Source organism: Arachis hypogaea, chromosome 17 (assembly GCF_003086295.3).
Source record: "Arachis hypogaea cultivar Tifrunner chromosome 17, arahy.Tifrunner.gnm2.J5K5, whole genome shotgun sequence".
In the NCBI taxonomy this organism is placed as follows: domain Eukaryota; kingdom Viridiplantae; phylum Streptophyta; class Magnoliopsida; order Fabales; family Fabaceae; genus Arachis; species Arachis hypogaea.
Genome location: NC_092052.1, coordinates 55930335 through 55941582, shown reverse-complemented (window position 1 = coordinate 55941582; position 11248 = coordinate 55930335). Strand labels below are relative to the sequence as shown.

Genomic DNA, 11248 nt, shown 5'->3' with positions numbered 1-11248 from the left:
TTATATAGGAGTGGAGGGAGGGTTTGGGTTCGGCCATGTATGGGTGGGTTTGGGAGGGAAAGTGTTTTAAATTTGAAAGGTGAGGTAGGTGTGGATCCTGTGGGGTCCACAGATCCTGAGGTGTCAAGGATTTCTCATCCCTGAACCAATTAGGCGTGCAAAATGCCCTCTGCTGCCAATCCTAGCGTTAAACACCAGGTTGCTACCCATTTCTGGCGTTTAATGCCAGCTTCTTGCCCTTTTCTGGCGTTAAATGCCCAGAATGGTGCCAGACTGGGCGTTTAACGCCCATTCTGCTGTCCTTACTGGCGTTTAAACGCCAGTAGGCTTCTCCTCTAGGGTGTGCTATTTTTCATTCTGTTTTTCAATTTGTTTTTTCTTTTTCAATTATTTTTGTGACTTCACATGATCATCAACCTACAGAAAACATAAAATAACAATGGAAAATAGAAATATAACATAGATAAGTAAAATTGGGTTGCCTCCCAACAAGCGCTTTTTTAATGTCAGTAGCTTGACAGTGGGCTCTTATGGAGCCTCACAGATACTCAGAGCATGATAATAGCCTCTCAACACCAAACTTAGAGTTTGGTTGTGGCCTCCCAATACCAAACTTAGAGTTTGAATGTGGGGATTTTGTTTGACTCTGCATTGAGAGAAGCTTTTCATGCTTCCTCTCCATGGTTATAGAGGGAGATCCTTGAGCTTTAAATACAAGGGAGTCCTCATTCACTTGAAGGACCAATTTTCCTCTGTCAACATTAATCACAGCTCTTGCTGTGGCTAGGACGGTTTTTCCAAGGATGATGGATTCATCCATACACTTCCCAGTATCTAGGATTATGAAATCAGCAGGGATGTAGTGGTCTTCAACCTTTACCAAGACATCCTCTACTAGTCCATAAGCCTGTTTTCTTGAATTTTCTGCCATCTCTAGTGAGATTCTTGCAGCTTGTACCTCAAGGATTTCTAGCTTCTCCATTACAGAGAGAGGCATGAGGTTTATGCTTGACCCTAGGTCACACAGAGCCTTCTCAAAGGTCATGGTGCCTATGGTACAAGGTATTGAGAATTTTCCAGGATCCTGTCTCTTCTGAGGTAATCTCTGCCTAGTCAAGTCATCCAGTTCTTTGGTGAGCAAGGGGGGTTCATCCTCCCAAGTTTCGTTACCAAATAGCTTGGCATTTAGCTTCATGATTGCTCCAAGGTACTTAGCAACTTGTTCTTCAGTAACATCTTCATTCTCTTCAGAGGAAGAATACTCATCAGAGCTCATGAATGACAAAAGTAAATTCAATGGAATCTCTATGGTCTCAGTGTGAGCCTCAGATTCCCATGGTTCCTCATTAGGGAACTCCTTGGAGGCCAGTGGATGCCCATTGAGGTCTTCCTCAGTAGAGATCACTGCCTCTTCCTCCTCTCCAGGTTCGGCCGTGTGGGGTATGTTGATAGCCTTGCACTCTCCTTTTGAATTCTCTTCTGTATTGCTTGGAAGAGTACTAGGAGGGAGTTCAGTAACTTTCTTGCTCAGCTGACCCACTTGTGCCTCCAAACTTCTAATGGAGGACCTTGTTTCAGAGACTACAATTTTAATTAGATCAGAGACTACAGTTGCTAAGTCAGAGTGACTCTGCTTAGAATTCTCTGTCTACTGCTGAGAAGATGATGGAAAGGGATTGCTATTGCTAAACCTATTTCATCCACCATTATTGTTGTTGAAGCCTTCTTGAGGCCTCTGTTGATCCTTCCATGAGAGGTTTAGATGATTACTCCATGAAGGATTATAGGTGTTTCCATAGGGTTCTCCCATGTAGTTCACCTCTTCCATTGCTGGGTTCTCAGGATCATAAGCTTCTTCTTCAGATGTAGCTTCTTTGGTACTGACTGTTGCTGCTTGCATTCCAGACAGACTTTGAGAAATCATATTGACTTGTTGAGTCAATATTTTTGTTCTGAGCCAATATGACATTCAGAGTATCAATCTCAAGAACTCCTTTCTTCTGATTTGTCCCATTATTCACAGGATTCCTTTCAGAAGTGTACATGAATTGGTTATTTGTAACTATTTTAATGAGTTCCTGAGCTTCTGTAGGCGTCTTCTTCAAATGAAGAGATCCTCCAGCAGAGCTGTCCAATGACATCTTGGACAGTTCAGACAGACCATCATAGAAGATATCTATGATGCTTCATTCTGAAAGCATGTCAGAAGGACACCTTTTGATCAATTGCTTGTATTTTTCCCAGGCTTCATAGAGGGATTCACCTTCCTTCTGTCTGAAGGTTTAGACTTCCACTCTAAGCTTGCTCAATTTTTGAGGTGGAAAGAATTTTGCCAAGAAGGCATTGACTAGCTTTTCCCAAGAGTTCAGGCTTTCTTTAGGTTGTGAATCCAACCATGTTCTAGCTCTGTCTCTTACAGCAAAGGGAAAAAGCATAAGTCTATAGACTTCAGGATCAACCCATTAGTCTTGACAGTGTCACAGATTTGCAAGAATTCAGCTAAGAATTGATGAGGATCTTCTAATGGAAGTCCATGAAACTTGCAATTCTGTTGCATTAGAGAAACTAATTGAGGCTTAAGCTTAAAGTTGTTTGCTCCAATGGCAGGAATTGAGATGCTTCTCCCAGAGAAGTCAGGAGTAGGTGCAGTAAAGTCACCAAGCACCTTCCTTGCATTGTTGGCATTGTTGTTGTTTTCGGCTGCCATGGCTTCTTCTTGTTTGAAAAGTTCTGTTAGGTCTTCTATAGAGAGTTGTACTTTAGCTTTTCTTAGCTTTCTCTTCAAGGTTCTTTCAGGTTCAGGATCAGCTTCAACAAGAATGCCTTTGTCCTTGCTCCTGCTCATATGAAAAGGGAGGAGAAGAAAATATGGAATCCTCTATGTCACAGTATAGAGATTCCTTGAGGTGTCAGATGAAAATAAAAAAATAGAAGGATGAGGTAGAGAAGAGAGAATTCGAACGTATCAAGAGGGATAGAGTTCGAATTGTACATTGAGGAAGAGTGTTAGTCCATAAATAGAAGGATGTGAGAAGAGGGGAAGAATTTTCGAAAATAAAGTAAAAAGATTCTAAAATAATTAAGAGAAATTTTGAAAATTTGGTAAATGATTTTTGAAAACTAAGATTGGGAAAGAAATTAAGTGATTTTTGAAAAAGATTTTGAAATTAGAAATCAAAAAGATATGATTGAAACTTAATTTTGAAAAAGATGTGATTGAAAAGACATGATTGAAAAGATATGATTGAGAATCAAATTTAAAAGAAGAATTTTTTTAAAATTAAAGTTGATTACTTGACCAACAAGAAATTCAAAGATATGATTCTAGAATTAAAACTTTTGATCCTTTCTTAATAGGCAAGTAACAACTTGAAAATTTTGAATTAAATCACTAATTGTAGCAAGAATTTTTGAAAATAGTAATAAATAAAAAAATTGAAAAGAAATTGATTTTGAAAAGATATGATTGAAAAGATATGATTTGAAAAAAAATTGATTTTGAAAAATTATGAAAATTTGAAAAAGATTTGAATTAAAAACAAAATCTTCCCTCTAGTGTCCTCCTGGCGTTAAACACCCAGAATGGCATCCATTCTGGCGTTTAACGCCCAAAATGCTACCTTTTTGGGCGTTTAACGCCCAGCCAGGGTACCTGGCTGGCGTTTAAATGCCAGTTTTCCTTCTTCATTGGGTGTTTTGAACGCCCAGTTTTTTCTGTGTGATTCCTCTGCTGAATGTTCTGAATCTTCAATTCTTTATGTTATTGACTTGAAAAGACACAATTTTAAAAATAATTTTTTTTTTAATTTTTAATGATGAGAAACAATAATAAAAAGAATGCAACTAAGATCAAATAAACAATGCATGCAAGACACCAAACGTAGAAGTTTGTATCCTAAGGACTATAACAATTTGAAAATGCATGTAAGAAACAACAAAAGACACAAAATAAGAGAAATTAAAGATCAGAGCTATGAAATCATCAAGAACATCTTGAAGATCAATGAAGAACATATTGCATATATTCGAAAAATGCAAGAAGAATAAAGACATGCAATGGACACCAAACTTAAGATTAGACACTAGACTCAAACAAGATACATAAAATATTTTTAATTTTATAAATTTTATAATTTTTTTGTGATTTTTCAAAAATTATATGGACAGGAAAATAAAGGGATTCAATGTTTTTAATGAGAATTCCAGGAATCATTGCAATGTTAGTCTAAAACTCTGGTCCAGGAATTAGACATGGCTTACTAGCCAGCCAAGCTTTCAGTGAAAGCTTCGGTCCAAAATACTAGACATGGCCAATGGCCAGCCAAGCTTTAGCAAATCATTACATTCAACAGCAAGATTGATAGAAATCAACAAGCCCTTGTGATGATAAGTTGAAACCTCGGTCAAAAAAATTAGACAAGGTTTCTCAGCCAGCCAGACTTCAACAAATCATCATGAAACTCTAGAATTCATTTTTAAAAACTCTGAAGAACAAAATAGAAAATTTTTTTGTATTTTTGAAAATTTTTTCGAAAATAAGAAGTAAAAAGCTTAAACATAAAATAAAATTACCTAATCTAAGCAACAAGATGAACCGTCAGTTGTCCAAACTTGAACAATCCCCGGCAACGGCGCCAAAAACATGGTGCACGAAATTGTGATCATCAATGGCGCCATCAACTTGGTACGCACAATTATAATCTCAACACTCTGTCACAACTCCGCACAACTAACCAGCAAGTGCACTGGGTCGTCCAAGTAATAAACCTTACGTGAGTAAGGGTCGATCCCACGGAGATTGTTGGCTTGAAGCAAGGTATGGTCATCTTGTAAATCTCAGTCAGGCAGATTAAAATGGTTATGGAGAATTGATAATTAAAAGATGAATAAAATATAAAATAGGATAGAGATACTTATGTAATTCATTGGTAGGAATTTCAGATAAGCGTATGGAGATGCTTTGTTCCTTCTGAACCTCTGCTTTCCTATTGCCTTCTTCCAATCATTCATACTCCTTTCCATGGCAAGCTTTATGTTGGGTATCACCGTTGTCAATGGCTACTTCCCGTCCTCTCAGTGAAAATGTTCCAAATGCGCTGTCACCGCACGGCTAATCATCTGTCGGTTCTCGATCATGTTGGAATAGGATCCATTGACCCTTTTGCGTCTGTCACACGCCCAACACTCGCGAGTTTGAAGCTCGTCACAGTCATCCCTTCCCAGATCCTACTCGGAATACCACAGACAAGGTTTAGACTTTCCGGACCTCAAGAATGGCCGCCAATAATTCTAGCCTATACCACGAAGGTTCTAATCCTAGATTAGAAACCCAAGAGATACACATTCAAGCTTGATTGCACGTAGAACGGAAGTGGTTGTCAGGCACGCGTTCATAGGTAAGAATAATGATGGGTGTCACAGATCATCACATTCTTAAGGTTGAAGAATGAGTGTATATCTTAGAGAAGAAATAGGCTTGAGTTGAATAGAAAAACAATAGTACTTTGGATTAATTCATGAGGAACAGCAGAGCTCCACTCCTTCATCTATGGTGTGTAGAAACTCTACCGTTGAAAATACATAAGAACAAAAGGGTCTAGGTATGGCCGTGAGGCCAGCCCCCAAAAGTGAAAGTTCTATCAAAGTATGATCAAGTGTGTAACGGTCTGAAAATACAATAACAAGAGGTCCTATTTATAATACTAGTAGCCTAGGGTTTACAGAAATAAGTAATTAATGCAGAAATCTTCTTCCGGGCCCACTTAGTATGTGCTTGGGCTAAGCATTGAAGCTTTCACATGTAGAGGCTTTTCTTGGAGTTAAACGCCAGCTTTTGTGCTAGTTTGGGCGTTTAACTCCAGCTTTTATGCCAGTTCTGGCGTTTTGACGCCAGAATTTCTATGCTGACTTTGAACACCGGTTTGGGCCATTAAATCTTGGGAACAGTATAAACTATTATATATTGCTGGAAAGCCCAGGATGTCTAATTTCCAACGCAATTGAGAGCACGCCAATGGGGCTTCTGTAGCTCCAGAAAATCCACTTCGAGTTCAGAGAGGTTAGAATCCAATAGTATCTGCAGTCCTTTTTAGCCTCTGAATCAGATTTTTGCTCAGGTCCCTCAATTTCAGCCAGAAAATACCTGAAATCACAGAAAAACACACAAACTCATAGTAAAGTCCAGAAATATGATTTTTATTTAAAAACTAATAAAAACATAATAAAAACTAACTAAAATATACTAAAAACATACTACAAACAATGCCAAAAAGCGTATAAATTATCCGCTCGTCACTCGGCAACATCATTTATCAATTTCCAAGCTTCTCCCTCCGTCTTGTTTTTTGAAAGGGAACCGCCATTAGAAGCGGTGAGCAATCTTCTATCTTCCACACAAAGACCTCCGGTGAAGTAACTAATGAGCAAGTCAGTGTTCAATCCATGGTGTGGACAAGATTCCAGTAGCCTCTTGAACCGAGTCCAATACTCATATAAACTCTCTTGGTCCCTTTGCATTATACCCGAGATCTTCATCCGGACGTAATCGGTCTTCTCTGGTAGGAAGAACTTATCTAGAAACTCTCTTCTCAAGAAATCCCAATTGGTCACAATCTCATCCGGTAGCGAATAAAACCATGTCTTTGCTTGCCCTTCAAGAGAGAAGGGAAAGGCAAAAACCATAATAGCCAACTCATCGGCTCCATGCCTTCGAGCCGTAGAATAAGCAACTTGAAAGTCTCTTAGATGTCGGATGGGGTCTTGACCCGGCAACCCATGATACTTAGGAAGTAGATGTATCAAACTACTCTTCAACTCAATTTGGATCAAGGATGGGATACCTTGCTTGTAAAGGTTGAAGTATGATATCCAGAGCTCCTTGCTCATGCAAAGTGATCCGTCGTAGCTCTGCTATGTATGGCTCACCTGTAGGATGCAAAGATGTATTAGTAGTGCCAACAGAAGAATAGGAAGTAGCAGACTCCAAGTCACTCTCGGTACCGTCTAGTGATTCGGTATGTTCCTCAAGAGAGGCCGAAGTACTAGCCGTATAGTCCAACCGCCGTCTAGCTTGCCGAGTGTATAACAAAGTTCTTTCAATCTCAGGGTTAAACTTGGCTAAGCTAGAATTCAGTTGAGATCGAGTCATCAAACTTGGGAGTCATAGCACACATACAAAAGAAATCTAAACTATAGCTAAGTATTGAAAGAAAGTAAACTATCTACAATATTCACATATTCACATAACCAATATCAAGGCATATGTTGCAACCATTCCCCGGCAATGACGCCAAAAATTTGATGGGAGGAGTACCGTCGGTAAGGAATTCCACAAGATTTTTGCGTTGCAAGTATAGCCCTCAACCGACAAATAATCCGCGAATCAAATTTTGAAAGAATTGGTTGTCACAAGTTCAACCCCAATAAAAGTAACCGAAGTATTTAAACCTCGGGTCATCTCACAAGGAATGGGCAAACATGTGCATCAACATTGGTTAGAATTCCGGGGTTGCAAAGTCATGAGCAAGAAATTAAACTAAGAATCCTAACAACCAAGTAATCTTGAAGTGCAAGAAACTAATTCAAGTGACTAAAGCAAGATGTGAGTAATTCCAACTAATAAGATAACATCCAATATAAGTCTACCCTAAAACTAAACAAATAACTATGACTAAGACAAAGTAATTAGAATTTTTGGGGTTTTGAAATATGAATAATAAAGCAACTCTTGGCTAGACATGGGAATTGGGGTCACTATCCTTGTCTAATAACCATATCTTGACAATTATGAGGAACCAAACTCATTAAGTCTACTTCTATACTTGAAGTATATTAAATGGTTTAGTCAACATCAACCCATAAGGTCCAACCTAGCTACTAATTGACTTAGTAGTAGGCTAGTGTCAATGGTTATCAAATTGACCACTAAGGGTTCCCAAATCATCAAATCCATTAGACCCAATGACTCAAGTTTACCCAATTTTCTTACCCTAGGCCAAGAGTAAAGAGAACTACTCCATAATCAAAGGAAACATTTCATCAAACACATGGTAAGCATTACTAAAAGACATATTCAAATTGCAATTAAATTAAAATTAACAAGTACCCACTAACAATTATCAACATACAATCACTCAAACAACACAATTAACCATGAAAATCATCAATGTAACATTAACAATTCTAGATTCACAAGATTCATGAAATGGGTATAAAATGACAATTGACAAGAAAACATAAAACTAACACAAGATCTAAACAAAATTATGCTAAGGAATTCAAATTAAGCAATCAAAACTAGTAATCAACAAGATCTAATTCAGAATTCAACAAGGAAAGATCAAATCAAACTAGATCTAGAGAGGAACAAGGGTTTTTCTCTCTAGAATAACAAGAACCAAAAACTAGCTGAAAATTGTGTCTAAGTGTGAATGAATGAACCCCCTTTTTCCCCTAGCATCCTTGGGTCTTTTTCATGCAGAACCAGCTTGAATTTGGGCCTCTTGAGCCTCTGAAATCGCCAGGCACGATTTCCTTTAATGAGGTCACGTGCAGCTTGTCGCGTGTACGCGCCATGCGTGCGTGCGCACCGATTGATTTTTCTGATCCACGCGTGCGTGCCATGTACGCGCGCGTGTCGGTGTGGATTTTTCTAATCCGCGCGGATGCGCCGATCTTTGTGCGCCACTTCCAGCTTTCCACATCCACGCGTGCACGCAAGGTGCGCGTGCGCGCCCCTGCTGAAATTCCCAAAATTAAAATCTTCATGTTCCTTCCTCTTATACATGCTTTCTTTCTCTCTTCTAGGCCATTCTTGCCCTATAAATTCTAAAATCACTCAACAAACACGTCACGGCATCGAACGGTAATAAAAGAGGATCAAAATATAGCAGTTCTAAGGCAAAAGAAGCATGTTTTTCATCATGGAGCAATATTGGGAAGAGAACACAAAACTATGCAATTCTTGTGGATAAGTGTGAAAAATATTAACAAAAACCCCCCAAATTCTACACAATATAAACCACAAAATTGGAGTTTATCAAATCTTCCCACACTTAAACCAAGCATGTCCTCATGCTTAAAAATAAAAAGACCAAAGATCATGGTAAGAAAGGGTTTATGAAGTGCAAATTTCCTAAATAAATGCATGCAACTAATGTAAAATCATCTATCTACTTGGTCAAGGGTAAATCTATCGTCCAAGAACACATATGAGCATACAGGGCAAAAATGATATGTAGTTCATAAGTCCTACCAATTTGAACATTACTGTGAAGTGCATATAACTTGCTAGACGAACGCTTGTGAAAGCCGGGAACAAGGAGTTGAGCATCGAACTCTCACCGGAAGTGTATCCGCTCTATTCGCTCGAGTGTATAGGATTCGTCACTCAATCCTCTCCTAATCATGCTTTCCAAGATTTGTCTTTCATCTAACAATTAACAATTACTTAATGCATGTATACAAGTATCATGAGGTCTTATTCATGGGTTGTAACGGGGCTAGGGTGAAGGTAAGGATGCATATGGTCAAGTGAGCTTGAAATTCAAATCCTTGATTAACCTAAGATCCCACCAAACACATAGAACAACCTATACAACTATAATACAATACCTAGCTACCCATGGGTTTCACTTTTTTCGCATACTCATGCATTCTTTTCAATTCACATCCCATATGCATTATTATTATTACTTTGTCTTGGGGCATTTTTTGTCCCCTTTCATTGCTTTCTTTGTTTTTTTTTCTATTTCTTTTTCTTACATTCTCACATAAAATTTTTTCTTTTTGGTCCCATTTTTCTTGGGTTTTCATGTACAAAAGTTTCAATGCATATGGTTCAATCATTCAATACATGAGTATGTTCTCAATTCCCAAAATTTCTGATTACAACTACAAATACACACCTTTATATCTACCCAAGTTTCCAAGTACACCCTCCCATTTGAATGATACACACCTTCACTTACCTAAACTAATCAAAGATCCAAATCTAGGGACATTCATTGTTTTTCACTTAGGGTTGTTGATGTGCTCTATTTAAGAACAAAAAGGGTTTATCATGGGCTCAAAATTGGTTAGCAATGGTAGATAAAAGGGTTAAGGCCGTTTGGGAAAAGTGACTATTGAAATGATGGCCTCAATCATGTAAATGCATTCATACAAAAAGTAATGGACATATAGAATCAGACAAAGCAAGAATTACAATCATAGAGAGAGAATAATGCACACAAGAATGGGAAATAGTGGTTAGAAGATATAACCACAGAATAGGCTCAAAACTCACATACTTGTGTTCTTATCTCAATCACTATGTTCCAAAATACATTCTTGAAGCAAGTTTACCACAAAAAAAAATTTCAAAATCGGTAGGGTACCCCGAAATTACAGTTTCTTGGGGAAGAAGTCATTATTTTGACCAAGTAACTTTATAGAGACTAACTATCATGCAAGGAGTATTTACAAGCAAGACTAACCATACATGCAATGTACTAACTACTAAGCAAAAGATAAATCTATGGGTGTTGAAGGGAAGAGATTGTTACCCATGGAGATCGGTCGAACGACCTCCCAACACTTAGAATTTAGTACAGTCCTCCATGCTATCAACAATGCGCAAAAGGCGGTCGGGACCGGAACCTTCACTATCCCCTTCATCAGAGCTCCCATCACTTGGGTTTGAGGTGGATGTGAATATTTCGGGTTCCTCCATGCTAGGGGTAACACAACGCAAGAGCTTCTTGATGTAAGTGTATCGACATTGGTTGCGTCGCTCATATCTATCAATCTTCCGGTGTAGATCTTCTATCCTTTGATGGTGGATCTTTGCCGTGGTGGTGACGATGAGGTGGAAAGAATAGTAGATGGGAGGGCTATGTCAAGGCTTGGATTGTTCATAGGAAGCTGTAAGTATTTTTCGCTTGGGATCACATCGCCCTTAGCCGGAATTATAGCCTTCGTGTCCATGGCTTCCCAAGGAACACCTGCAGTAGCAACTAAATCAGATACCAATGCTGGAAATGGCAAATTATCCCGGGCGTGGACTTGACCCATCGCTTGCTTGATAAGAAGTGGAATGTTCACCGGTCTCTCTGTGAGAACACACCAAACAAGCAAGGCGAGATCTGCCGTGAAGGATGACTTGTGGGTTCTAGGTAGCACATAGTGGGATAGGATCTGGGCCCAAGCTCTAGCTTCTACAGTGAAGAAACATGCGTCAATGCACTTGGGCCGCATCCGGAGTCGACCA

General features: G+C 38.8%; 1 non-coding gene across 1 annotated transcript; it reads left to right on the top strand.

The window, feature by feature from the left end:
- Positions 1–2195: 2195 nt before the first annotated feature.
- LOC112767732 (small nucleolar RNA R71) lies at positions 2196–2303 on the top strand. The gene has a single exon (XR_003185172.1). It is a non-coding gene; the product is annotated as a small nucleolar RNA R71 (small nucleolar RNA).
- Positions 2304–11248: the final 8945 nt, after the last annotated feature.